Here is a 26093-nt window from a genome sequence, read left to right as displayed (position 1 = left end):
TAGATTCTTTCAGAAAATTGAAAAACCGTAAAATCACGAGAGTAAAGTTCCATTTTCTGACATTACATTTCGTTCTAAATACTTAGTTCTAATGTAAAATCGTCAGCTAAGCCAGATTCTCGTATTTAAGAAAATCTAATGACAGGTTTTTTCAGAAAATTCAAAAAACCGTAAAATCATAAGAGGAAAGTGCCATTTTCTGACATTAGATTTCGTTCTAAATGCTCAATCCCTATATAAAAACGTTATTTAAGCAAGATTATGGTATTTTGAAGAAAATCTAATGATAGGTTTTTTCAGAAAATTGAGAAAACCGAAAAATCACAAGAGTAAAGTGCCATTTTCTGACATTAGATTTCGTTCTAAATGCTTAATCCCTATGTAAAAACGTTATTTAAGCAAGAATATCGTATTTTGAAGAAAATCTAATGATAGGTTTTTACAGAAAGTTGAAAAAACCGAAAAATCACGAGAGTAAAGCGCCATTTTCTGACTTTAGATTTCGTTCTAAATACTTAATTCTAATGTAAAATCGTTAGTTAAGCAAGATTCTTGTATTTAAAAAAATCTAATGAGAGGTGTTTTCAGAAAATTGAAGAAGCCGAAAAATCACAAGAGTAAAGTGCCATTTTCTGACATTACATTTCGTTCTAAATGCTCAATCCCTATATAAAAACATTATTTAAGCAAGATTATGGTATTTTGAAGAAAATCTAATGATAGGTTTTTTCAGAAAATTGAGAAAACCGAAAAATCACAAGAGTAAAGTGCCATTTTCTGACATTAGATTTCGTTCTAAATGCTTCATCCCTATGTAAAAACGTTATGTAAGCAAGAATATCGTATCTTGAAGTATATCTATAATGATAGGTTTTTTCAGAAAATTGAAAAAACCGTAAAATCACAAGAGTAAAGTGCCATTTTCTGACATTAGATTTCGTTCTAAATGCTTAATCCCTATGTAAAAGTGTTATTTAAGCAAGAATATCGTAGTTTGAGGTAAATCTAATTATACGTTTTTTGAGAAAATTGAAAAAACCGAAAAATCGCTAGAGCAAAATGCCATTTTCTGACATTAGATTTCGTTCTAAATGCTTAATCCCTATGTAAAAACGTTATTTAAGCAAGAATATCGTATTTTGAAGAAAATCTAATGATAGGTTTTTTCAGAAAATTGAAGAAGCCGAAAAATCACAAGAGTAAAGTGCCATTTTCTGACATTACATTTCGTTCTAAATTCTTAGTTCTAATGTAAAATCGTTAGCTAAGCCAGATTCTCGTATTTAAGAAAATCTAATGACAGGTTTTTTCAGAAAATTTAAAAAACCGTAAAATCATAAGAGGAAAGTGCCATTTTCTGACATTAGATTTCGTTCTAAATGCATAATCCCTATGTAAAAGTGTTATTTAAGCAAGAATATCGTAGTTTGAGGTAAATCTAATTATAGGTTTTTTCAGAAAATTGAAAAAACCGAAAAATCGCTTCAGTAAACCGCCATTTTCTGACATCAGATTTCGTTCGAAATGCTTAATCCCTATGTAAAAACGTTATTTAAGCAAGAATATCGGACATTGAAGAAAATCAAATGATAGATTCTTTCAGAAAATTGAAAAATCCGAAAAATCACAAGAGTAAAGTGCCATTTTCTGACATTAGATTTCGTTCTAAATGCTTAATTCTAATGTAAAAACGTTATTTAAGCAGGAATATCGTACTTTGAAGAAAATCTAATGATAGGTTTTTTCAGAAAATTGAAAAAACCGAAAATTAACAAGAGTAAAGTGCCATTTTCTGACATTAGATTTCGTTCTAAATGCTTAATCTCTGTGTAAAAACGTTATTTAAGCAACAATATTGTACCTGGAAGGAAGTCTAAGAATAGGTTTTTACAGACATTTGAAAAAACCGAAAAATCACAAGAGTAAAGTGCCATTTTCTGAAATTAGATTTCGTTCTAAATGTTTAATCCCTATGTAAAAACGTTATTGAAGCAAGAATATCTTATTTTGAAGTATATCAATAATGATAGGTCTTTTCAGAAAATTGAAAAAACCGAAAAATCACAAGAGTAAAGTGCCATTTTCTGACATTAGATTTCGTTCTAAATGCTTAATCCCTATGTAAAAGTGTTATTTAAGCAAGAATATCGTAGTTTGAGGTAAATCTAATTATACGTTTTTTGAGAAAATTGAAAAAACCGAAAAATCGCTAGAGCAAAATGCCATTTTCTGACATTAGATTTCGTTCTAAATGCTTAATCCCTATGTAAAAACGTTATTTAAGCAAGATTATCGTATTTTGAAGAAAATCTAATGATAGGTTTTTACAGAAAGTTGAAAAAACCGAAAAATCACTAGAGTAAAGCTCCATTTTCTGACTTTAGATTTCGTTCTAAATACTTAATTCTAATGTAAAATCGTTAGTTAAGCATGATTCTCGTATTTAAAAAAATCTAATGAGAGGTGTTTTTAGAAAATTGAAGAAGCCGAAAAATCACAAGAGTAAAGTGCCATTTTCTGACATTACAATTCGTTCTAAATACTTATTTCTAATGTAAAATCGTTAGCTAAGCCAGATTCTCGTATTTAAGAAAATCTAATGACAGGTTTTTTCAGAAAATTGAAAAAACCGTAAAATCATAAGAGGAAAGTGCCATTTTCTGACATTAGATTTCGTTCTAAATGCTTAATCCCTATGTAAAAGTGTTATCTAAGCAAGAATATCGTATTTTGAAGTATATCTAATGATAGGTTTTTTCAGAAAATTGAAAAAACCGTAAAATCATAAGAGGGAAGTGCCATTTTCTGACATTAGATTTCGTTCTAAATGCTTAATTCCTATGTAAAAGTGTTATTTAAGCAAGAATATCGTAGTTTGAGGTAAATCTAATTATACGTTTTTTGAGAAAATTGAAAAAACCGAAAAATCGCTAGAGTAAAGTGCCATTTTCTGACATTAGATTTCGTTCTAAATTCTTAATCCCTATGTAAAAACGTTATTTAAGCAAGAATATCGTATTTTGAAGAAAATCTAATGATAGGTTTTTACAGAAATTTGAAAAAACCGAAAAATCACTACAGTAAACCGAAATTTTCTGACATCAGATTTCGTTCGAAATGCTTAATCCCTATGTTAAAGCGTTATTGAAGCAAGAATATCGTATTTTGAAGTATATATAATAATAGGTTCTTTCAGAAAATTGAAAAAACCGTAAAATCACGAGAGTAAAGTTCCATTTTCTGACATTAGATTTCGTTCTAAATGTTTAATCCCTATATAAAAACGTTATATAAGCAAGATTATGGTATTTTGAAGAAAATCTAATGATGGGTTTTTTCAGAAAATTGAGAAAACCGAAAAATCACAAGAGTAAAGTGCCTTTTTCTGACATTAGATTTCGTTCTAAATGCATAATCCCTATGTAAAAACGTTATTTAAGCAAGAATATCGGACATTGAAGAAAATCAAATGATAGATTCTTTCAGAAAATTGAAAAATCCGAAAAATCACAAGAGTAAAGTGCCATTTTCTGACATTAGATTTCGTTCTAAATGTTTAATCCCTGTGTAAAAACGTTATTGAAGCAAGAATATCGTATTTCGAAGTATATCTATAATGATAGGTTTTTTCAGAAAATTGAAGAAGCCGAAAAATCACAAGAGTAAAGTGCCATTTTCTGACATTACATTTCGTTCTAAATACTTAGTTCTAATGTAAAATCGTTAGCTAAGCCAGATTCTCGTATTTAAGAAAATCTAATGACAGGTTTTTTCAGAAAATTGAAAAAACCGTAAAATCATAAGAGGAAAGTGCCATTTTCTGACATTAGATTTCGTTCTAAATGCTTAATCCCTATGTAAAAGTGTTATTTAAGCAAGAATATCGTAGTTTGAGGTAAATCTAATTATAGGTTTTTTCAGAAAATTGAAAAAACCGAAAAATCGCTAGAGTAAAGTGCCATTTTCTGAAATTAGATTTCATTCTAAATGCTTCATCCCTATGTAAAAACGTTATTTAAGCAAGAATATCGGACATTGAAGAAAATCAAATGATAGATTCTTTCAGAAAATTGAAAAATCCGAAAAATCACAAGAGTAAAGTGCCATTTTCTGACATTAGATTTCGTTCTAAATGCTTAATCTCTATGTAAAAACGTTATTTAAGCAACAATATTGTACCTGGAAGGAAGTCTAAGAATAGGTTTTTACAGACATTTGAAAAAACCGAAAAATCACAAGAGTAAAGTGCCATTTTCTGACATTAGATTTCGTTCTAAATGTTTAATCCCTATGTAAAAACGTTATTGAAGCAAGAATATCGTATTTTGAAGTATATCAATAATGATAGGTCCTTTCAGAAAATTGAAAAAACCGAAAAATCACAAGAGTAAAGTGCCATTTTCTGACATTAGATTTCGTTCTAAATGCTTCATCCCTATGTAAAAACGTTATTTAAGCAAGAATATCGTATTTTGAAGTATATCTATAATGATAGTTTTTTTCAGAAAATTGAAAAAACCGAAAAATCACAAGAGTAAAGTGCCATTTTCTGACATTAGATTTCGTTCTAAATGCTAACTCCCTATGTAGAAACGTTATTTAAGCAAGAATATCGTATTTTGAAGAAAATCTAATGATAGGTTTTTACAGAAAGTTGAAAAAACCGAAAAATCACTAGAGTAAAGCGCCATTTTCTGACTTTAGATTTCGTTCTAAATACTTAATTCTAATGTAAAATCGTTAGCTAAGCAAGATTCTCGTATTTAAAAAAATCTAATGAGAGGTGTTTTCAGAAAATTGAAGAAGCCGAAAAATCACAAGAGTAAAGTGCCATTTTCTCACATTACATTTCGTTCTAAATACTTAGTTCTAATGTAAAATCGTTAGCTAAGCCAGATTCTCGTATTTAAGAAAATCTAATGACAGGTTTTTTCAGAAAATTGAAAAAACCGTAAAATCATAAGAGGAAAGTGCCATTTTCCGACATTAGATTTCGTTCTAAATGCTTAATCCCTATGTAAAAGTGTTATCTAAGCAAGAATATCGTAGTTTGAGGTAAATCTAATTATAGGTTTTTTCAGAAAATTGAAAAAACCGTAAAATCGCTAGAGTAAAGTGCCATTTTCTGACATTAGATTTCGTTCTAAATGCTTCATCCCTATGTACAAACGTTATTTAAGCAAGAATATCGTATTTTGAAGTATATCTAATGATAGGTTTTTTCAGAAAATTGAAAAAACCGTAAAATCATAAGAGGAAAGTGCCATTTTCTGACATTAGATTTCGTTCTAAATGCTTAATCCCTATGTAAAAGTGTTATTTAAGTAAGAATATCGTAGTTTGAGGTAATTCTAATTATAGGTTTTTTCAGAAAATTGAAAAAACCGAAAACTCGCTACAGTAAACTGCCATTTTCTGACATTAGATTTCGTTCTAAATGCTCAATCCCTATATAAAAACGTTATTTAAGCAAGATTATGGTATTTTGAAGAAAATCTAATGATAGGTTTTTTCAGAAAATTGAGAAAACCGAAAAATCACGAGAGTAAAGTGCCATTTTCTGAAATTAGATTTCGTTCTAAATGCTTCATCCCTATATAAAAACGTTATCTAAGCAAGATTATGGTATTTTGAAGAAAATCTAATGATAGGTTTTTTCAGAAAATTGAGAAAACCGAAAAATCACAAGAGTAAAGTGCCATTTTCTGACATTAGATTTCGTTCTAAATGCTTCAACCCTTTGTAAAAACGTTATGTAAGCAAGAATATCGTATCTTGAAGTATATCTATAATGAAAGGTTTTTTCAGAAAATTGAAAAAACCGTAAAATCACAAGAGTAAAGTGCCATTTTCTGACATTAGATTTCGTTCTAAATGGTTCATCCCTATGTAAAAACGTTATTTAAGTAATAATATCGTATTTTGAAGAAAATCTAATGATAGGTTTTTACAGAAATTTGAAAAAACCGAAAAATCACTACAGTAAACCGCCATTTTCTGACTTTAGATTTCGTTCTAAATGCTTCATCCCTATGTAAAAACGTTATTTAAGCAAGAATATCGTATTTTGAAGTATATCTATAATGATACGTTTTTTCAGAAAATTGAAAAAACCGAAAAATCACAAGAGTAAAGTGCCATTTTCTGACATTACATTTCGTTCTAAATGCTTCAGCCCTATGTAAAAACGTTATGTAAGCAAGAATATCGTATCTTGAAGTATATCTATAATGATAGGTTTTTTCAGAAAATTGAGAAAACCGTAAAATCACAAGAGTAAAGTGCCATTTTCTCACATTAGATTTCGTTCTAAATGCTTAATCTCTATGTAAAAACGTTATTTAAGCAACAATATTGTACCTGGAAGGAAGTCTAAGAATAGGTTTTTACAGACATTTGAAAAAACCGAAAAATCACAAGAGTAAAGTGCCATTTTCTGACATTAGATTTCGTTCTAAATGGTTAATCCCTATGTAAAAACGTTATGTAAGCAAGAATATCGTATCTTGAGGTATATCTATAATGATAGGTTTTTTCAGAAAATTGAAAAAACCGTAAAATCACAAGAGTAAAGTGCCATTTTCTGACATTAGATTTCGTTCTAAATTCTTAATCCCTATGTAAAAACGTTATTTAAGCAAGAATATCGTATTTTGAAGTATATCTATAATGATAGGTTTTTTCAGAAAATTGAAAAAACCGTAAAATCACAAGAGTAAAGTGCCATTTTCTGACATTAGATTTCGTTCTAAATGCTTAATCTCTATGTAAAAACGTTATTTAAGCAACAATATTGTACCTGGAAGGAAGTCTAAGAATAGGTTTTTACAGACATTTGAAAAAACCGAAAAATCACAAGAGTAAAGTGCCATTTTCTGACATTAGATTTCGTTCTAAATGTTTAATCCCTATGTAAAATCGTTATTGAAGCAAGAATATCGTATTTTGAAGTATATCAATAATGATAGGTCTTTTCAGAAAATTGAAAAAACCGAAAAATCACAAGAGTAAAGTGCCATTTTCTGACATTAGATTTCGTTCTAAATGCTTAATCCCTATGTAAAAACGTTATTTAAGCAAGAATATCGTATTTTGAAGAAAATCTAATGATAGGTTTTTACAGAAAGTTGAAAAAACCGAAAAATCACGAGAGTAAAGCGCCATTTTCTGACTTTAGATTTCGTTCTAAATACTTAATTCTAATGTAAAATCGTTAGTTAAGCAAGATTCTTGTATTTAAAAAAATCTAATGAGAGGTGTTTTCAGAAAATTGAAGAAGCCGAAAAATCACAAGAGTAAAGTGCCATTTTCTGACATTACATTTCGTTCTAAATGCTCAATCCCTATATAAAAACGTTATTTAAGCAAGATTATGGTATTTTGCAGAAAATCTAATGATAGGTTTTTTCAGAAAATTGAGAAAACCGAAAAATCACAAGAGTAAAGTGCCATTTTCTGACATTAGATTTCGTTCTAAATGCTTCATCCCTATGTAAAAACGTTATGTAAGCAAGAATATCGTATCTTGAAGTATATCTATAATGATAGGTTTTTTCAGAAAATTGAAAAAACCGTAAAATCACAAGAGTAAAGTGCCATTTTCTGAAATTAGATTTCGTTCTAAATGCTTCATCCCTATGTAAAAACGTTATTTAAGCAATAATATCGTATTTTGAAGAAAATCTAATGATAGGTTTTTACAGAAATTTGAAAAAACCGAAAAATCACTACAGTAAACCGCCATTTTCTGACTTTAGATTTCGTTCTAAATACTTAGTTCTAATGTAAAATCGTTAGCTAAGCTAGATTCTCGTATTTAAGAAAATCTAATAACAGGTTTTTTCAGAAAATTGAAAAGACCGTAAATTCATAAGAGGAAAGTGCCATTTTCTGACATTAGATTTCGTTCTAACTTCTTAATCCCTATGAAAAAGCGTTATTTAAGCAAGAATATCGTAGTTTGAGGTAAATCTAATTATAGGTTTTTTCAGAAAATTGAAAAAACCGAAAAACCGCTAGAGTAAAGTGCCATTTTCTCACATTAGATTTCGTTCTAAATGCATCATCCCTATGTAAAAACGTTATTGAAGCAAGAATATCGTATTTTGAAGTATATCTAATAATAGATTCTTTCAGAAAATTGAAAAAACCGTAAAATCACGAGAGTAAAGTTCCATTTTCTGACATTACATTTCGTTCTAAATACTTAGTTCTAATGTAAAATCGTCAGCTAAGCCAGATTCTCGTATTTAAGAAAATCTAATGACAGGTTTTTTCAGAAAATTCAAAAAACCGTAAAATCATAAGAGGAAAGTGCCATTTTCTGACATTAGATTTCGTTCTAAATGCTCAATCCCTATATAAAAACGTTATTTAAGCAAGATTATGGTATTTTGAAGAAAATCTAATGATAGGTTTTTTCAGAAAATTGAGAAAACCGAAAAATCACAAGAGTAAAGTGCCATTTTCTGACATTAGATTTCGTTCTAAATGCTTAATCCCTATGTAAAAACGTTATTTAAGCAAGAATATCGTATTTTGAAGAAAATCTAATGATAGGTTTTTACAGAAAGTTGAAAAAACCGAAAAATCACGAGAGTAAAGCGCCATTTTCTGACTTTAGATTTCGTTCTAAATACTTAATTCTAATGTAAAATCGTTAGTTAAGCAAGATTCTTGTATTTAAAAAAATCTAATGAGAGGTGTTTTCAGAAAATTGAAGAAGCCGAAAAATCACAAGAGTAAAGTGCCATTTTCTGACATTACATTTCGTTCTAAATGCTCAATCCCTATATAAAAACATTATTTAAGCAAGATTATGGTATTTTGCAGAAAATCTAATGATAGGTTTTTTCAGAAAATTGAGAAAACCGAAAAATCACAAGAGTAAAGTGCCATTTTCTGACATTAGATTTCGTTCTAAATGCTTCATCCCTATGTAAAAACGTTATGTAAGCAAGAATATCGTATCTTGAAGTATATCTATAATGATAGGTTTTTTCAGAAAATTGAAAAAACCGGAAAATCACAAGAGTAAAGTGCCATTTTCTGACATTAGATTTCGTTCTAAATGCTTAATCCCTATGTAAAAGTGTTATTTAAGCAAGAATATCGTAGTTTGAGGTAAATCTAATTATACGTTTTTTGAGAAAATTGAAAAAACCGAAAAATCGCTAGAGCAAAATGCCATTTTCTGACATTAGATTTCGTTCTAAATGCTTAATCCCTATGTAAAAACGTTATTTAAGCAAGAATATCGTATTTTGAAGAAAATCTAATGATAGGTTTTTTCAGAAAATTGAAGAAGCCGAAAAATCACAAGAGTAAAGTGCCATTTTCTGACATTACATTTCGTTCTAAATACTTAGTTCTAATGTAAAATCGTTAGCTAAGCCAGATTCTCGTATTTAAGAAAATCTAATGACAGGTTTTTTCAGAAAATTTAAAAAACCGTAAAATCATAAGAGGAAAGTGCCATTTTCTGACATTAGATTTCGTTCTAAATGCATAATCCCTATGTAAAAGTGTTATTTAAGCAAGAATATCGTAGTTTGAGGTAAATCTAATTATAGGTTTTTTCAGAAAATTGAAAAAACCGAAAAATCGCTTCAGTAAACCGCCATTTTCTGACATCAGATTTCGTTCGAAATGCTTAATCCCTATGTAAAAACGTTATTTAAGCAAGAATATCGGACATTGAAGAAAATCAAATGATAGATTCTTTCAGAAAATTGAAAAATCCGAAAAATCACAAGAGTAAAGTGCCATTTTCTGACATTAGATTTCGTTCTAAATGCTTAATTCTAATGTAAAAACGTTATTTAAGCAGGAATATCGTACTTTGAAGAAACTCTAATGATAGGTTTTTTCAGAAAATTGAAAAAACCGAAAATTAACAAGAGTAAAGTGCCATTTTCTGACATTAGATTTCGTTCTAAATGCTTAATCTCTGTGTAAAAACGTTATTTAAGCAACAATATTGTACCTGGAAGGAAGTCTAAGAATAGGTTTTTACAGACATTTGAAAAAACCGAAAAATCACAAGAGTAAAGTGCCATTTTCTGAAATTAGATTTCGTTCTAAATGTTTAATCCCTATGTAAAAACGTTATTGAAGCAAGAATATCTTATTTTGAAGTATATCAATAATGATAGGTCTTTTCAGAAAATTGAAAAAATCGAAAAATCACAAGAGTAAAGTGCCATTTTCTGACATTAGATTTCGTTCTAAATGCTTAATCCCTATGTAAAAGTGTTATTTAAGCAAGAATATCGTAGTTTGAGGTAAATCTAATTATACGTTTTTTGAGAAAATTGAAAAAACCGAAAAATCGCTAGAGCAAAATGCCATTTTCTGACATTAGATTTCGTTCTAAATGCTTAATCCCTATGTAAAAACGTTATTTAAGCAAGAATATCGTATTTTGAAGAAAATCTAATGATAGGTTTTTACAGAAAGTTGAAAAAACCGAAAAATCACTAGAGTAAAGCTCCATTTTCTGACTTTAGATTTCGTTCTAAATACTTAATTCTAATGTAAAATCGTTAGTTAAGCATGATTCTCGTATTTAAAAAAATCTAATGAGAGGTGTTTTTAGAAAATTGAAGAAGCCGAAAAATCACAAGAGTAAAGTGCCATTTTCTGACATTACAATTCGTTCTAAATACTTATTTCTAATGTAAAATCGTTAGCTAAGCCAGATTCTCGTATTTAAGAAAATCTAATGACAGGTTTTTTCAGAAAATTGAAAAAACCGTAAAATCATAAGAGGAAAGTGCCATTTTCCGACATTAGATTTCGTTCTAAATGCTTAATCCCTATGTAAAAGTGTTATCTAAGCAAGAATATCGTAGTTTGAGGTAAATCTAATTATAGGTTTTTTCAGAAAATTGAAAAAACCGTAAAATCGCTAGAGTAAAGTGCCATTTTCTGACATTAGATTTCGTTCTAAATGCTTCATCCCTATGTACAAACGTTATTTAAGCAAGAATATCGTATTTTGAAGTATATCTAATGATAGGTTTTTTCAGAAAATTGAAAAAACCGTAAAATCATAAGAGGAAAGTGCCATTTTCTGACATTAGATTTCGTTCTAAATGCTTAATCCCTATGTAAAAGTGTTATTTAAGTAAGAATATCGTAGTTTGAGGTAATTCTAATTATAGGTTTTTTCAGAAAATTGAAAAAACCGAAAACTCGCTACAGTAAACTGCCATTTTCTGACATTAGATTTCGTTCTAAATGCTCAATCCCTATATAAAAACGTTATTTAAGCAAGATTATGGTATTTTGAAGAAAATCTAATGATAGGTTTTTTCAGAAAATTGAGAAAACCGAAAAATCACGAGAGTAAAGTGCCATTTTCTGAAATTAGATTTCGTTCTAAATGCTTCATCCCTATATAAAAACGTTATCTAAGCAAGATTATGGTATTTTGAAGAAAATCTAATGATAGGTTTTTTCAGAAAATTGAGAAAACCGAAAAATCACAAGAGTAAAGTGCCATTTTCTGACATTAGATTTCGTTCTAAATGCTTCAACCCTTTGTAAAAACGTTATGTAAGCAAGAATATCGTATCTTGAAGTATATCTATAATGATAGGTTTTTTCAGAAAATTGAAAAAACCGTAAAATCACAAGAGTAAAGTGCCATTTTCTGACATTAGATTTCGTTCTAAATGGTTCATCCCTATGTAAAAACGTTATTTAAGTAATAATATCGTATTTTGAAGAAAATCTAATGATAGGTTTTTACAGAAATTTGAAAAAACCGAAAAATCACTACAGTAAACCGCCATTTTCTGACTTTAGATTTCGTTCTAAATGCTTCATCCCTATGTAAAAACGTTATTTAAGCAAGAATATCGTATTTTGAAGTATATCTATAATGATACGTTTTTTCAGAAAATTGAAAAAACCGAAAAATCACAAGAGTAAAGTGCCATTTTCTGACATTACATTTCGTTCTAAATGCTTCAGCCCTATGTAAAAACGTTATGTAAGCAAGAATATCGTATCTTGAAGTATATCTATAATGATAGGTTTTTTCAGAAAATTGAGAAAACCGTAAAATCACAAGAGTAAAGTGCCATTTTCTCACATTAGATTTCGTTCTAAATGCTTAATCTCTATGTAAAAACGTTATTTAAGCAACAATATTGTACCTGGAAGGAAGTCTAAGAATAGGTTTTTACAGACATTTGAAAAAACCGAAAAATCACAAGAGTAAAGTGCCATTTTCTGACATTAGATTTCGTTCTAAATGGTTAATCCCTATGTAAAAACGTTATGTAAGCAAGAATATCGTATCTTGAGGTATATCTATAATGATAGGTTTTTTCAGAAAATTGAAAAAACCGTAAAATCACAAGAGTAAAGTGCCATTTTCTGACATTAGATTTCGTTCTAAATTCTTAATCCCTATGTAAAAACGTTATTTAAGCAAGAATATCGTATTTTGAAGTATATCTATAATGATAGGTTTTTTCAGAAAATTGAAAAAACCGTAAAATCACAAGAGTAAAGTGCCATTTTCTGACATTAGATTTCGTTCTAAATGCTTAATCTCTATGTAAAAACGTTATTTAAGCAACAATATTGTACCTGGAAGGAAGTCTAAGAATAGGTTTTTACAGACATTTGAAAAAACCGAAAAATCACAAGAGTAAAGTGCCATTTTCTGACATTAGATTTCGTTCTAAATGTTTAATCCCTATGTAAAATCGTTATTGAAGCAAGAATATCGTATTTTGAAGTATATCAATAATGATAGGTCTTTTCAGAAAATTGAAAAAACCGAAAAATCACAAGAGTAAAGTGCCATTTTCTGACATTAGATTTCGTTCTAAATGCTTAATCCCTATGTAAAAACGTTATTTAAGCAAGAATATCGTATTTTGAAGAAAATCTAATGATAGGTTTTTACAGAAAGTTGAAAAAACCGAAAAATCACGAGAGTAAAGCGCCATTTTCTGACTTTAGATTTCGTTCTAAATACTTAATTCTAATGTAAAATCGTTAGTTAAGCAAGATTCTTGTATTTAAAAAAATCTAATGAGAGGTGTTTTCAGAAAATTGAAGAAGCCGAAAAATCACAAGAGTAAAGTGCCATTTTCTGACATTACATTTCGTTCTAAATGCTCAATCCCTATATAAAAACGTTATTTAAGCAAGATTATGGTATTTTGCAGAAAATCTAATGATAGGTTTTTTCAGAAAATTGAGAAAACCGAAAAATCACAAGAGTAAAGTGCCATTTTCTGACATTAGATTTCGTTCTAAATGCTTCATCCCTATGTAAAAACGTTATGTAAGCAAGAATATCGTATCTTGAAGTATATCTATAATGATAGGTTTTTTCAGAAAATTGAAAAAACCGTAAAATCACAAGAGTAAAGTGCCATTTTCTGACATTAGATTTCGTTCTAAATGCTTCATCCCTATGTAAAAACGTTATTTAAGCAATAATATCGTATTTTGAAGAAAATCTAATGATAGGTTTTTACAGAAATTTGAAAAAACCGAAAAATCACTACAGTAAACCGCCATTTTCTGACTTTAGATTTCGTTCTAAATACTTAGTTCTAATGTAAAATCGTTAGCTAAGCTAGATTCTCGTATTTAAGAAAATCTAATAACAGGTTTTTTCAGAAAATTGAAAAGACCGTAAATTCATAAGAGGAAAGTGCCATTTTCTGACATTAGATTTCGTTCTAACTTCTTAATCCCTATGAAAAAGCGTTATTTAAGCAAGAATATCGTAGTTTGAGGTAAATCTAATTATAGGTTTTTTCAGAAAATTGAAAAAACCGAAAAACCGCTAGAGTAAAGTGCCATTTTCTCACATTAGATTTCGTTCTAAATGCATCATCCCTATGTAAAAACGTTATTGAAGCAAGAATATCGTATTTTGAAGTATATCTAATAATAGATTCTTTCAGAAAATTGAAAAAACCGTAAAATCACGAGAGTAAAGTTCCATTTTCTGACATTACATTTCGTTCTAAATACTTAGTTCTAATGTAAAATCGTCAGCTAAGCCAGATTCTCGTATTTAAGAAAATCTAATGACAGGTTTTTTCAGAAAATTCAAAAAACCGTAAAATCATAAGAGGAAAGTGCCATTTTCTGACATTAGATTTCGTTCTAAATGCTCAATCCCTATATAAAAACGTTATTTAAGCAAGATTATGGTATTTTGAAGAAAATCTAATGATAGGTTTTTTCAGAAAATTGAGAAAACCGAAAAATCACAAGAGTAAAGTGCCATTTTCTGACATTAGATTTCGTTCTAAATGCTTAATCCCTATGTAAAAACGTTATTTAAGCAAGAATATCGTATTTTGAAGAAAATCTAATGATAGGTTTTTACAGAAAGTTGAAAAAACCGAAAAATCACGAGAGTAAAGCGCCATTTTCTGACTTTAGATTTCGTTCTAAATACTTAATTCTAATGTAAAATCGTTAGTTAAGCAAGATTCTTGTATTTAAAAAAATCTAATGAGAGGTGTTTTCAGAAAATTGAAGAAGCCGAAAAATCACAAGAGTAAAGTGCCATTTTCTGACATTACATTTCGTTCTAAATGCTCAATCCCTATATAAAAACATTATTTAAGCAAGATTATGGTATTTTGCAGAAAATCTAATGATAGGTTTTTTCAGAAAATTGAGAAAACCGAAAAATCACAAGAGTAAAGTGCCATTTTCTGACATTAGATTTCGTTCTAAATGCTTCATCCCTATGTAAAAACGTTATGTAAGCAAGAATATCGTATCTTGAAGTATATCTATAATGATAGGTTTTTTCAGAAAATTGAAAAAACCGGAAAATCACAAGAGTAAAGTGCCATTTTCTGACATTAGATTTCGTTCTAAATGCTTAATCCCTATGTAAAAGTGTTATTTAAGCAAGAATATCGTAGTTTGAGGTAAATCTAATTATACGTTTTTTGAGAAAATTGAAAAAACCGAAAAATCGCTAGAGCAAAATGCCATTTTCTGACATTAGATTTCGTTCTAAATGCTTAATCCCTATGTAAAAACGTTATTTAAGCAAGAATATCGTATTTTGAAGAAAATCTAATGATAGGTTTTTTCAGAAAATTGAAGAAGCCGAAAAATCACAAGAGTAAAGTGCCATTTTCTGACATTACATTTCGTTCTAAATACTTAGTTCTAATGTAAAATCGTTAGCTAAGCCAGATTCTCGTATTTAAGAAAATCTAATGACAGGTTTTTTCAGAAAATTTAAAAAACCGTAAAATCATAAGAGGAAAGTGCCATTTTCTGACATTAGATTTCGTTCTAAATGCATAATCCCTATGTAAAAGTGTTATTTAAGCAAGAATATCGTAGTTTGAGGTAAATCTAATTATAGGTTTTTTCAGAAAATTGAAAAAACCGAAAAATCGCTTCAGTAAACCGCCATTTTCTGACATCAGATTTCGTTCGAAATGCTTAATCCCTATGTAAAAACGTTATTTAAGCAAGAATATCGGACATTGAAGAAAATCAAATGATAGATTCTTTCAGAAAATTGAAAAATCCGAAAAATCACAAGAGTAAAGTGCCATTTTCTGACATTAGATTTCGTTCTAAATGCTTAATTCTAATGTAAAAACGTTATTTAAGCAGGAATATCGTACTTTGAAGAAACTCTAATGATAGGTTTTTTCAGAAAATTGAAAAAACCGAAAATTAACAAGAGTAAAGTGCCATTTTCTGACATTAGATTTCGTTCTAAATGCTTAATCTCTGTGTAAAAACGTTATTTAAGCAACAATATTGTACCTGGAAGGAAGTCTAAGAATAGGTTTTTACAGACATTTGAAAAAACCGAAAAATCACAAGAGTAAAGTGCCATTTTCTGAAATTAGATTTCGTTCTAAATGTTTAATCCCTATGTAAAAACGTTATTGAAGCAAGAATATCTTATTTTGAAGTATATCAATAATGATAGGTCTTTTCAGAAAATTGAAAAAATCGAAAAATCACAAGAGTAAAGTGCCATTTTCTGACATTAGATTTCGTTCTAAATGCTTAATCCCTATGTAAAAGTGTTATTTAAGCAAGAATATCGTAGTTTGAGGTAAATCTAATTATACGTTTTTTGAGAAAATTGAAAAAACCGAAAAATCGCTAGAGCAAAATGCCATTTTCTGACATTAGATTTCGTTCTAAATGCTTAATCCCTATGTAAAAACGTTATTTAAGCAAGATTATCGTATTTTGAAGAAAATCTAATGATAGGTTTTTACAGAAAGTTGAAAAAACCGAAAAATCACTAGAGTAAAGCTCCATTTTCTGACTTTAGATTTCGTTCTAAATACTTAATTCTAATGTAAAATCGTTAGTTAAGCATGATTCTCGTATTTAAAAAAATCTAATGAGAGGTGTTTTTAGAAAATTGAAGAAGCCGAAAAATCACAAGAGTAAAGTGCCATTTTCTGACATTACAATTCGTTCTAAATACTTATTTCTAATGTAAAATCGTTAGCTAAGCCAGATTCTCGTATTTAAGAAAATCTAATGACAGGTTTTTTCAGAAAATTGAAAAAACCGTAAAATCATAAGAGGAAAGTGCCATTTTCTGACATTAGATTTCGTTCTAAATGCTTAATCCCTATGTAAAAGTGTTATCTAAGCAAGAATATCGTATTTTGAAGTATATCTAATGATAGGTTTTTTCAGAAAATTGAAAAAACCGTAAAATCATAAGAGGGAAGTGCCATTTTCTGACATTAGATTTCGTTCTAAATGCTTAATTCCTATGTAAAAGTGTTATTTAAGCAAGAATATCGTAGTTTGAGGTAAATCTAATTATACGTTTTTTGAGAAAATTGAAAAAACCGAAAAATCGCTAGAGTAAAGTGCCATTTTCTGACATTAGATTTCGTTCTAAATTCTTAATCCCTATGTAAAAACGTTATTTAAGCAAGAATATCGTATTTTGAAGAAAATCTAATGATAGGTTTTTACAGAAATTTGAAAAAACCGAAAAATCACTACAGTAAACCGAAATTTTCTGACATCAGATTTCGTTCGAAATGCTTAATCCCTATGTTAAAGCGTTATTGAAGCAAGAATATCGTATTTTGAAGTATATATAATAATAGGTTCTTTCAGAAAATTGAAAAAACCGTAAAATCACGAGAGTAAAGTTCCATTTTCTGACATTAGATTTCGTTCTAAATGTTTAATCCCTATATAAAAACGTTATATAAGCAAGATTATGGTATTTTGAAGAAAATCTAATGATGGGTTTTTTCAGAAAATTGAGAAAACCGAAAAATCACAAGAGTAAAGTGCCTTTTTCTGACATTAGATTTCGTTCTAAATGCATAATCCCTATGTAAAAACGTTATTTAAGCAAGAATATCGGACATTGAAGAAAATCAAATGATAGATTCTTTCAGAAAATTGAAAAATCCGAAAAATCACAAGAGTAAAGTGCCATTTTCTGACATTAGATTTCGTTCTAAATGTTTAATCCCTGTGTAAAAACGTTATTGAAGCAAGAATATCGTATTTCGAAGTATATCTATAATGATAGGTTTTTTCAGAAAATTGAAGAAGCCGAAAAATCACAAGAGTAAAGTGCCATTTTCTGACATTACATTTCGTTCTAAATACTTAGTTCTAATGTAAAATCGTTAGCTAAGCCAGATTCTCGTATTTAAGAAAATCTAATGACAGGTTTTTTCAGAAAATTGAAAAAACCGTAAAATCATAAGAGGAAAGTGCCATTTTCTGACATTAGATTTCGTTCTAAATGCTTAATCCCTATGTAAAAGTGTTATTTAAGCAAGAATATCGTAGTTTGAGGTAAATCTAATTATAGGTTTTTTCAGAAAATTGAAAAAACCGAAAAATCGCTAGAGTAAAGTGCCATTTTCTGAAATTAGATTTCATTCTAAATGCTTCATCCCTATGTAAAAACGTTATTTAAGCAAGAATATCGGACATTGAAGAAAATCAAATGATAGATTCTTTCAGAAAATTGAAAAATCCGAAAAATCACAAGAGTAAAGTGCCATTTTCTGACATTAGATTTCGTTCTAAATGCTTAATCTCTATGTAAAAACGTTATTTAAGCAACAATATTGTACCTGGAAGGAAGTCTAAGAATAGGTTTTTACAGACATTTGAAAAAACCGAAAAATCACAAGAGTAAAGTGCCATTTTCTGACATTAGATTTCGTTCTAAATGTTTAATCCCTATGTAAAAACGTTATTGAAGCAAGAATATCGTATTTTGAAGTATATCAATAATGATAGGTCCTTTCAGAAAATTGAAAAAACCGAAAAATCACAAGAGTAAAGTGCCATTTTCTGACATTAGATTTCGTTCTAAATGCTTCATCCCTATGTAAAAACGTTATTTAAGCAAGAATATCGTATTTTGAAGTATATCTATAATGATAGTTTTTTTCAGAAAATTGAAAAAACCGAAAAATCACAAGAGTAAAGTGCCATTTTCTGACATTAGATTTCGTTCTAAATGCTTACTCCCTATGTAGAAACGTTATTTAAGCAAGAATATCGTATTTTGAAGAAAATCTAATGATAGGTTTTTACAGAAAGTTGAAAAAACCGAAAAATCACTAGAGTAAAGCGCCATTTTCTGACTTTAGATTTCGTTCTAAATACTTAATTCTAATGTAAAATCGTTAGCTAAGCAAGATTCTCGTATTTAAAAAAATCTAATGAGAGGTGTTTTCAGAAAATTGAAGAAGCCGAAAAATCACAAGAGTAAAGTGCCATTTTCTCACATTACATTTCGTTCTAAATACTTAGTTCTAATGTAAAATCGTTAGCTAAGCCAGATTCTCGTATTTAAGAAAATCTAATGACAGGTTTTTTCAGAAAATTGAAAAAACCGTAAAATCATAAGAGGAAAGTGCCATTTTCCGACATTAGATTTCGTTCTAAATGCTTAATCCCTATGTAAAAGTGTTATCTAAGCAAGAATATCGTAGTTTGAGGTAAATCTAATTATAGGTTTTTTCAGAAAATTGAAAAAACCGTAAAATCGCTAGAGTAAAGTGCCATTTTCTGACATTAGATTTCGTTCTAAATGCTTCATCCCTATGTAAAAACGTTATTTAAGCAAAAATATCGTATTTTGAAGTATATCTAATGATAGGTTTTTTCAGAAAATTGAAAAAACCGTAAAATCATAAGAGGAAAGTGCCATTTTCTGACATTAGATTTCGTTCTAAATGCTTAATCCCTATGTAAAAGTGTTATTTAAGCAAGAATATCGTAGTTTGAGGTAAATCTAATTATAGGTTTTTTCAGAAAATTGAAAAAACCGAAAAATCGCTACAGTAAAGTGCCATTTTCTGACATTAGATTTCGTTCTAAATGCTCAATCCCTATATAAAAACGTTATTTAAGCGAGATTATGGTATTTTGAAGAAAATCTAATGATAGGTTTTTTCAGAAAATTGAGAAAACCGAAAAATCACGAGAGTAAAGTGCCATTTTCTGACATTAGATTTCGTTCTAAATACTTAATTCTAATGTAAAATCGTTAGTTAAGCAAGATTCTCGTATTTAAAAAAATCTAATGAGAGGTGTTTTCAGAAAATTGAAGAAGCCGAAAAATCACAAGAGTAAAGTGCCATTTTCTGACATTACATTTCGTTCTAAATACTTAGTTCTAATGTAAAATCGTTAGCTAAGCCAGATTCTCGTATTTAAGAAAATCTAATGATAGGTTTTTTCAGAAAATTGAAAAGACCTAAAAATCGCTAGCGTAAAGTGCCATTTTCTGACATTAGATTTCGTTCTAAATGCTTCATCCCTATGTAAAAACGTTATTTAAGCAAGAATATCGTATTTTGAAGTATATCTATAATGATAGGTTTTTTCAGAAAATTGAAAAAACCGAAAAATCACAAGAGTAAAGTGCCATTTTCTGACATTAGATTTCGTTCTAAATGCTTAATCCCTATGTAAAAACGTTATTTAAGCAAGAATATCGTATTTTGAAGAAAATCTAATGATAGGTTTTTACAGAAAGTTGAAAAAACCGAAAAATCACTAGAGTAAAGCGCCTTTTTCTGACATTAGATTTCGTTCTAAATGCTTAATCCCTATGTAAAAGTGTTATTTAAGCAAGAATATCGTAGTTTGAGGTAAATCTAATTATACGTTTTTTGAGAAAATTGAAAAAACCGAAAAATCGCTAGAGCAAAATGCCATTTTCTGACATTAGATTTCGTTCTAAATGCTTAATCCCTATGTAAAAACGTTATTTAAGCAAGAATATCGTATTTTGAAGAAAATCTAATGATAGGTTTTTTCAGAAAATTGAAGAAGCCGAAAAATCACAAGAGTAAAGTGCCATTTTCTGACATTACATTTCGTTCTAAATACTTAGTTCTAATGTAAAATCGTTAGCTAAGCCAGATTCTCGTATTTAAGAAAATCTAATGACAGGTTTTTTCAGAAAATTGAAAAAACCGTAAAATCATAAGAGGAAAGTGCCATTTTCTGACATTAGATTTCGTTCTAAATGCATAATCCCTATGTAAAAGTGTTATTTAAGCAAGAATATCGTAGTTTGAGGTAAATCTAATTATAGGTTTTTTCAGAAAATTGAAAAAACCGAAAAATCGCTTCAGTAAACCGCCATTTTCTGACATCAGATTTCGTTCGAAATGCTTAATCCCTATGTAAAAACGTTATTTAAGCAAGAATATCGGACATTGAAGAAAATCAAATGATAGATTCTTTCAGAAAATTGAAAAATCCGAAAAATCACAAGAGTAAAGTGCCATTTTCTGACATTAGATTTCGTTCTAAATGCTTAATTCTAATGTAAAAACGTTATTTAAGCAGGAATATCGTACTTTGAAGAAAATCTAATGATAGGTTTTTTCAGAAAATTGAAAAAACCGAAAATTAACAAGAGTAAAGTGCCATTTTCTGACATTAGATTTCGTTCTAAATGCTTAATCTCTGTGTAAAAACGTTATTTAAGCAACAATATTGTACCTGGAAGGAAGTCTAAGAATAGGTTTTTACAGACATTTGAAAAAACCGAAAAATCACAAGAGTAAAGTGCCATTTTCTGAAATTAGATTTCGTTCTAAATGTTTAATCCCTATGTAAAAACGTTATTGAAGCAAGAATATCTTATTTTGAAGTATATCAATAATGATAGGTCTTTTCAGAAAATTGAAAAAACCGAAAAATCACAAGAGTAAAGTGCCATTTTCTGACATTAGATTTCGTTCTAAATGCTTAATCCCTATGTAAAAGTGTTATTTAAGCAAGAATATCGTAGTTTGAGGTAAATCTAATTATACGTTTTTTGAGAAAATTGAAAAAACCGAAAAATCGCTAGAGCAAAATGCCATTTTCTGACATTAGATTTCGTTCTAAATGCTTAATCCCTATGTAAAAACGTTATTTAAGCAAGAATATCGTATTTTGAAGAAAATCTAATGATAGGTTTTTACAGAAAGTTGAAAAAACCGAAAAATCACTAGAGTAAAGCTCCATTTTCTGACTTTAGATTTCGTTCTAAATACTTAATTCTAATGTAAAATCGTTAGTTAAGCATGATTCTCGTATTTAAAAAAATCTAATGAGAGGTGTTTTTAGAAAATTGAAGAAGCCGAAAAATCACAAGAGTAAAGTGCCATTTTCTGACATTACAATTCGTTCTAAATACTTATTTCTAATGTAAAATCATTAGCTAAGCCAGATTCTCGTATTTAAGAAAATCTAATGACAGGTTTTTTCAGAAAATTGAAAAAACCGTAAAATCATAAGAGGAAAGTGCCATTTTCTGACATTAGATTTCGTTCTAAATGCTTAATCCCTATGTAAAAGTGTTATCTAAGCAAGAATATCGTATTTTGAAGTATATCTAATGATAGGTTTTTTCAGAAAATTGAAAAAACCGTAAAATCATAAGAGGGAAGTGCCATTTTCTGACATTAGATTTCGTTCTAAATGCTTAATTCCTATGTAAAAGTGTTATTTAAGCAAGAATATCGTAGTTTGAGGTAAATCTAATTATACGTTTTTTGAGAAAATTGAAAAAACCGAAAAATCGCTAGAGTAAAGTGCCATTTTCTGACATTAGATTTCGTTCTAAATGCTTAATCCCTATGTAAAAACGTTATTTAAGCAAGAATATCGTATTTTGAAGAAAATCTAATGATAGGTTTTTACAGAAATTTGAAAATACCGAAAAATCACTACAGTAAACCGCCATTTTCTGACATCAGATTTCGTTCGAAATGCTTAATCCCTATGTTAAAGCGTTATTGAAGCAAGAATATCGTATTTTGAAGTATATATAATAATAGGTTCTTTCAGAAAATTGAAAAAACCGTAAAATCACGAGAGTAAAGTTCCATTTTCTGACATTAGATTTCGTTCTAAATGTTTAATCCCTATATAAAAACGTTATATAAGCAAGATTATGGTATTTTGAAGAAAATCTAATGATGGGTTTTTTCAGAAAATTGAGAAAACCGAAAAATCACAAGAGTAAAGTGCCTTTTTCTGACATTAGATTTCGATCTAAATGCTTAATCCCTATGTAAAAGTGTTATTTAAGCAAGAATATCGTAGTTTGAGGTAAATCTAATTATACGTTTTTTGAGAAAATTGAAAAAACCGAAAATTCGCTAGAGCAAAATGCCATTTTCTGACATTAGATTTCGTTCTAAATGCTTAATCCCTATGTAAAAACGTTATTTAAGCAAGAATATCGTATTTTGAAGAAAATCTAATGATAGGTTTTTTCAGAAAATTGAAGAAGCCGAAAAATCACAAGAGTAAAGTGCCATTTTCTGACATTACATTTCGTTCTAAATACTTAGTTCTAATGTAAAATCGTTAGCTAAGCCAGATTCTCGTATTTAAGAAAATCTAATGACAGGTTTTTTCAGAAAATTGAAAAAACCGTAAAATCATAAGAGGAAAGTGCCATTTTCTGACATTAGATTTCGTTCTAAATGCATAATCCCTATGTAAAAGTGTTATTTAAGCAAGAATATCGTAGTTTGAGGTAAATCTAATTATAGGTTTTTTCAGAAAATTGAAAAAACCGAAAAATCGCTTCAGTAAACCGCGATTTTCTGACATCAGATTTCGTTCGAAATGCTTAATCCCTATGTAAAAACGTTATTTAAGCAAGAATATCGTATTTTGAAGAAAATCTAATGATAGGTTTTTACAGAAAGTTGAAAAAACCGAAAAATCACTAGAGTAAAGCTCCATTTTCTGACTTTAGATTTCGTTCTAAATACTTAATTCTAATGTAAAATCGTTAGTTAAGCATGATTCTCGTATTTAAAAAAATCTAATGAGAGGTGTTTTTAGAAAATTGAAGAAGCCGAAAAATCACAAGAGTAAAGTGCCATTTTCTGACATTACAATTCGTTCTAAATACTTATTTCTAATGTAAAATCGTTAGCTAAGCCAGATTCTCGTATTTAAGAAAATCTAATGACAGGTTTTTTCAGAAAATTGAAAAAACCGTAAAATCATAAGAGGAAAGTGCCATTTTCTGACATTAGATTTCGTTCTAAATGCTTAATCCCTATGTAAAAGTGTTATCTAAGCAAGAATATCGTATTTTGAAGTATATCTAATGATAGGTTTTTTCAGAAAATTGAAAAAACCGTAAAATCATAAGAGGGAAGTGCCATTTTCTGACATTAGATTTCGTTCTAAATGCTTAATTCCTATGTAAAAGTGTTATTTAAGCAAGAATATCGTAGTTTGAGGTAAATCTAATTATACGTTTTTTGAGAAAATTGAAAAAACCGAAAAATCGCTAGAGTAAAGTGCCATTTTCTGACATTAGATTTCGTTCTAAATGCTTAATCCCTATGTAAAAACGTTATTTAAGCAAGAATATCGTATTTTGAAGAAAATCTAATGATAGGTTTTTACAGAAATTTGAAAAAACCGAAAAATCACTACAGTAAACCGCCATTTTCTGACATCAGATTTCGTTCGAAATGCTTGATCCCTATGTTAAAGCGTTATTGAAGCAAGAATATCGTATTTTGAAGTATATATAATAATAGGTTCTTTCAGAAAATTGAAAAAACCGTAAAATCACGAGAGTAAAGTTCCATTTTCTGACATTAGATTTCGTTCTAAATGTTTAATCCCTATATAAAAACGTTATATAAGCAAGATTATGGTATTTTGAAGAAAATCTAATGATGGGTTTTTTCAGAAAATTGAGAAAACCGAAAAATCACAAGAGTAAAGTGCCTTTTTCTGACATTAGATTTCGTTCTAAATGCTTAATCCCTATGTAAAAGTGTTATTTAAGCAAGAATATCGTAGTTTGAGGTAAATCTAATTATACGTTTTTTGAGAAAATTGAAAAAACCGAAAAATCGCTAGAGCAAAATGCCATTTTCTGACATTAGATTTCGTTCTAAATGTTTAATCCCTATGTAAAAACGTTATTGAAGCAAGAATATCGTATTTCGAAGTATATCTATAATGATAGGTTTTTTCAGAAAATTGAAGAAGCCGAAAAATCACAAGAGTAAAGTGCCATTTTCTGACATTACATTTCGTTCTAAATACTTAGTTCTAATGTAAAATCGTTAGCTAAGCCAGATTCTCGTATTTAAGAAAATCTAATGACAGGTTTTTTCAGAAAATTGAAAAAACCGTAAAATCATAAGAGGAAAGTGCCATTTTCTGACATTAGATTTCGTTCTAAATGCTTAATCCCTATGTAAAAGTGTTATTTAAGCAAGAATATCGTAGTTTGAGGTAAATCTAATTATAGGTTTTTTCAGAAAATTGAAAAATCCGAAAAATCGCTAGAGTAAAGTGCCATTTTCTGAAATTAGATTTCATTCTAAATGCTTCATCCCTATGTAAAAACGTTATTCAAGCAAGAATATCGGACATTGAAGAAAATCAAATGATAGATTCTTTCAGAAAATTGAAAAATCCGAAAAATCACAAGAGTAAAGTGCCATTTTCTGACATTAGATTTCGTTCTAAATGCTTAATCTCTATGTAAAAACGTTATTTAAGCAACAATATTGTACCTGGAAGGAAGTCTAAGAATAGGTTTTTACAGACATTTGAAAAAACCGAAAAATCACAAGAGTAAAGTGCCATTTTCTGACATTAGATTTCGTTCTAAATGTTTAATCCCTATGTAAAAACGTTATTGAAGCAAGAATATCGTATTTTGAAGTATATCAATAATGATAGGTCCTTTCAGAAAATTGAAAAAACCGAAAAATCACAAGAGTAAAGTGCCATTTTCTGACATTAGATTTCGTTCTAAATGCTTCATCCCTATGTAAAAACGTTATTTAAGCAAGAATATCGTATTTTGAAGTATATCTATAATGATAGTTTTTTTCAGAAAATTGAAAAAACCGAAAAATCACAAGAGTAAAGTGCCATTTTCTGACATTAGATTTCGTTCTAAATGCTTACTCCCTATGTAAAAACGTTATTTAAGCAAGAATATCGTATTTTGAAGAAAATCTAATGATAGGTTTTTACAGAAAGTTGAAAAAACCGAAAAATCACTAGAGTAAAGCGCCATTTTCTGACTTTAGATTTCGTTCTAAATACTTAATTCTAATGTAAAATCGTTAGCTAAGCAAGATTCTCGTATTTAAAAAAATCTAATGAGAGTTGTTTTCAGAAAATTGAAGAAGCCGAAAAATCACAAGAGTAAAGTGCCATTTTCTCACATTACATTTCGTTCTAAATACTTAGTTCTAATGTAAAATCGTTAGCTAAGCCAGATTCTCGTATTTAAGAAAATCTAATGACAGGTTTTTTCAGAAAATTGAAAAAACCGTAAAATCATAAGAGGAAAGTGCCATTTTCCGACATTAGATTTCGTTCTAAATGCTTAATCCCTATGTAAAAGTGTTATCTAAGCAAGAATATCGTAGTTTGAGGTAAATCTAATTATAGGTTTTTTCAGAAAATTGAAAAAACCGTAAAATCGCTAGAGTAAAGTGCCATTTTCTGACATTAGATTTCGTTCTAAATGCTTCATCCCTATGTAAAAACGTTATTTAAGCAAAAATATCGTATTTTGAAGTATATCTAATGATAGG

Source organism: Megalopta genalis, chromosome 9 (assembly GCF_051020955.1).
Source record: "Megalopta genalis isolate 19385.01 chromosome 9, iyMegGena1_principal, whole genome shotgun sequence".
Lineage (NCBI taxonomy): Eukaryota > Metazoa > Arthropoda > Insecta > Hymenoptera > Halictidae > Megalopta > Megalopta genalis.
This window is presented reverse-complemented; position numbering follows the sequence as displayed.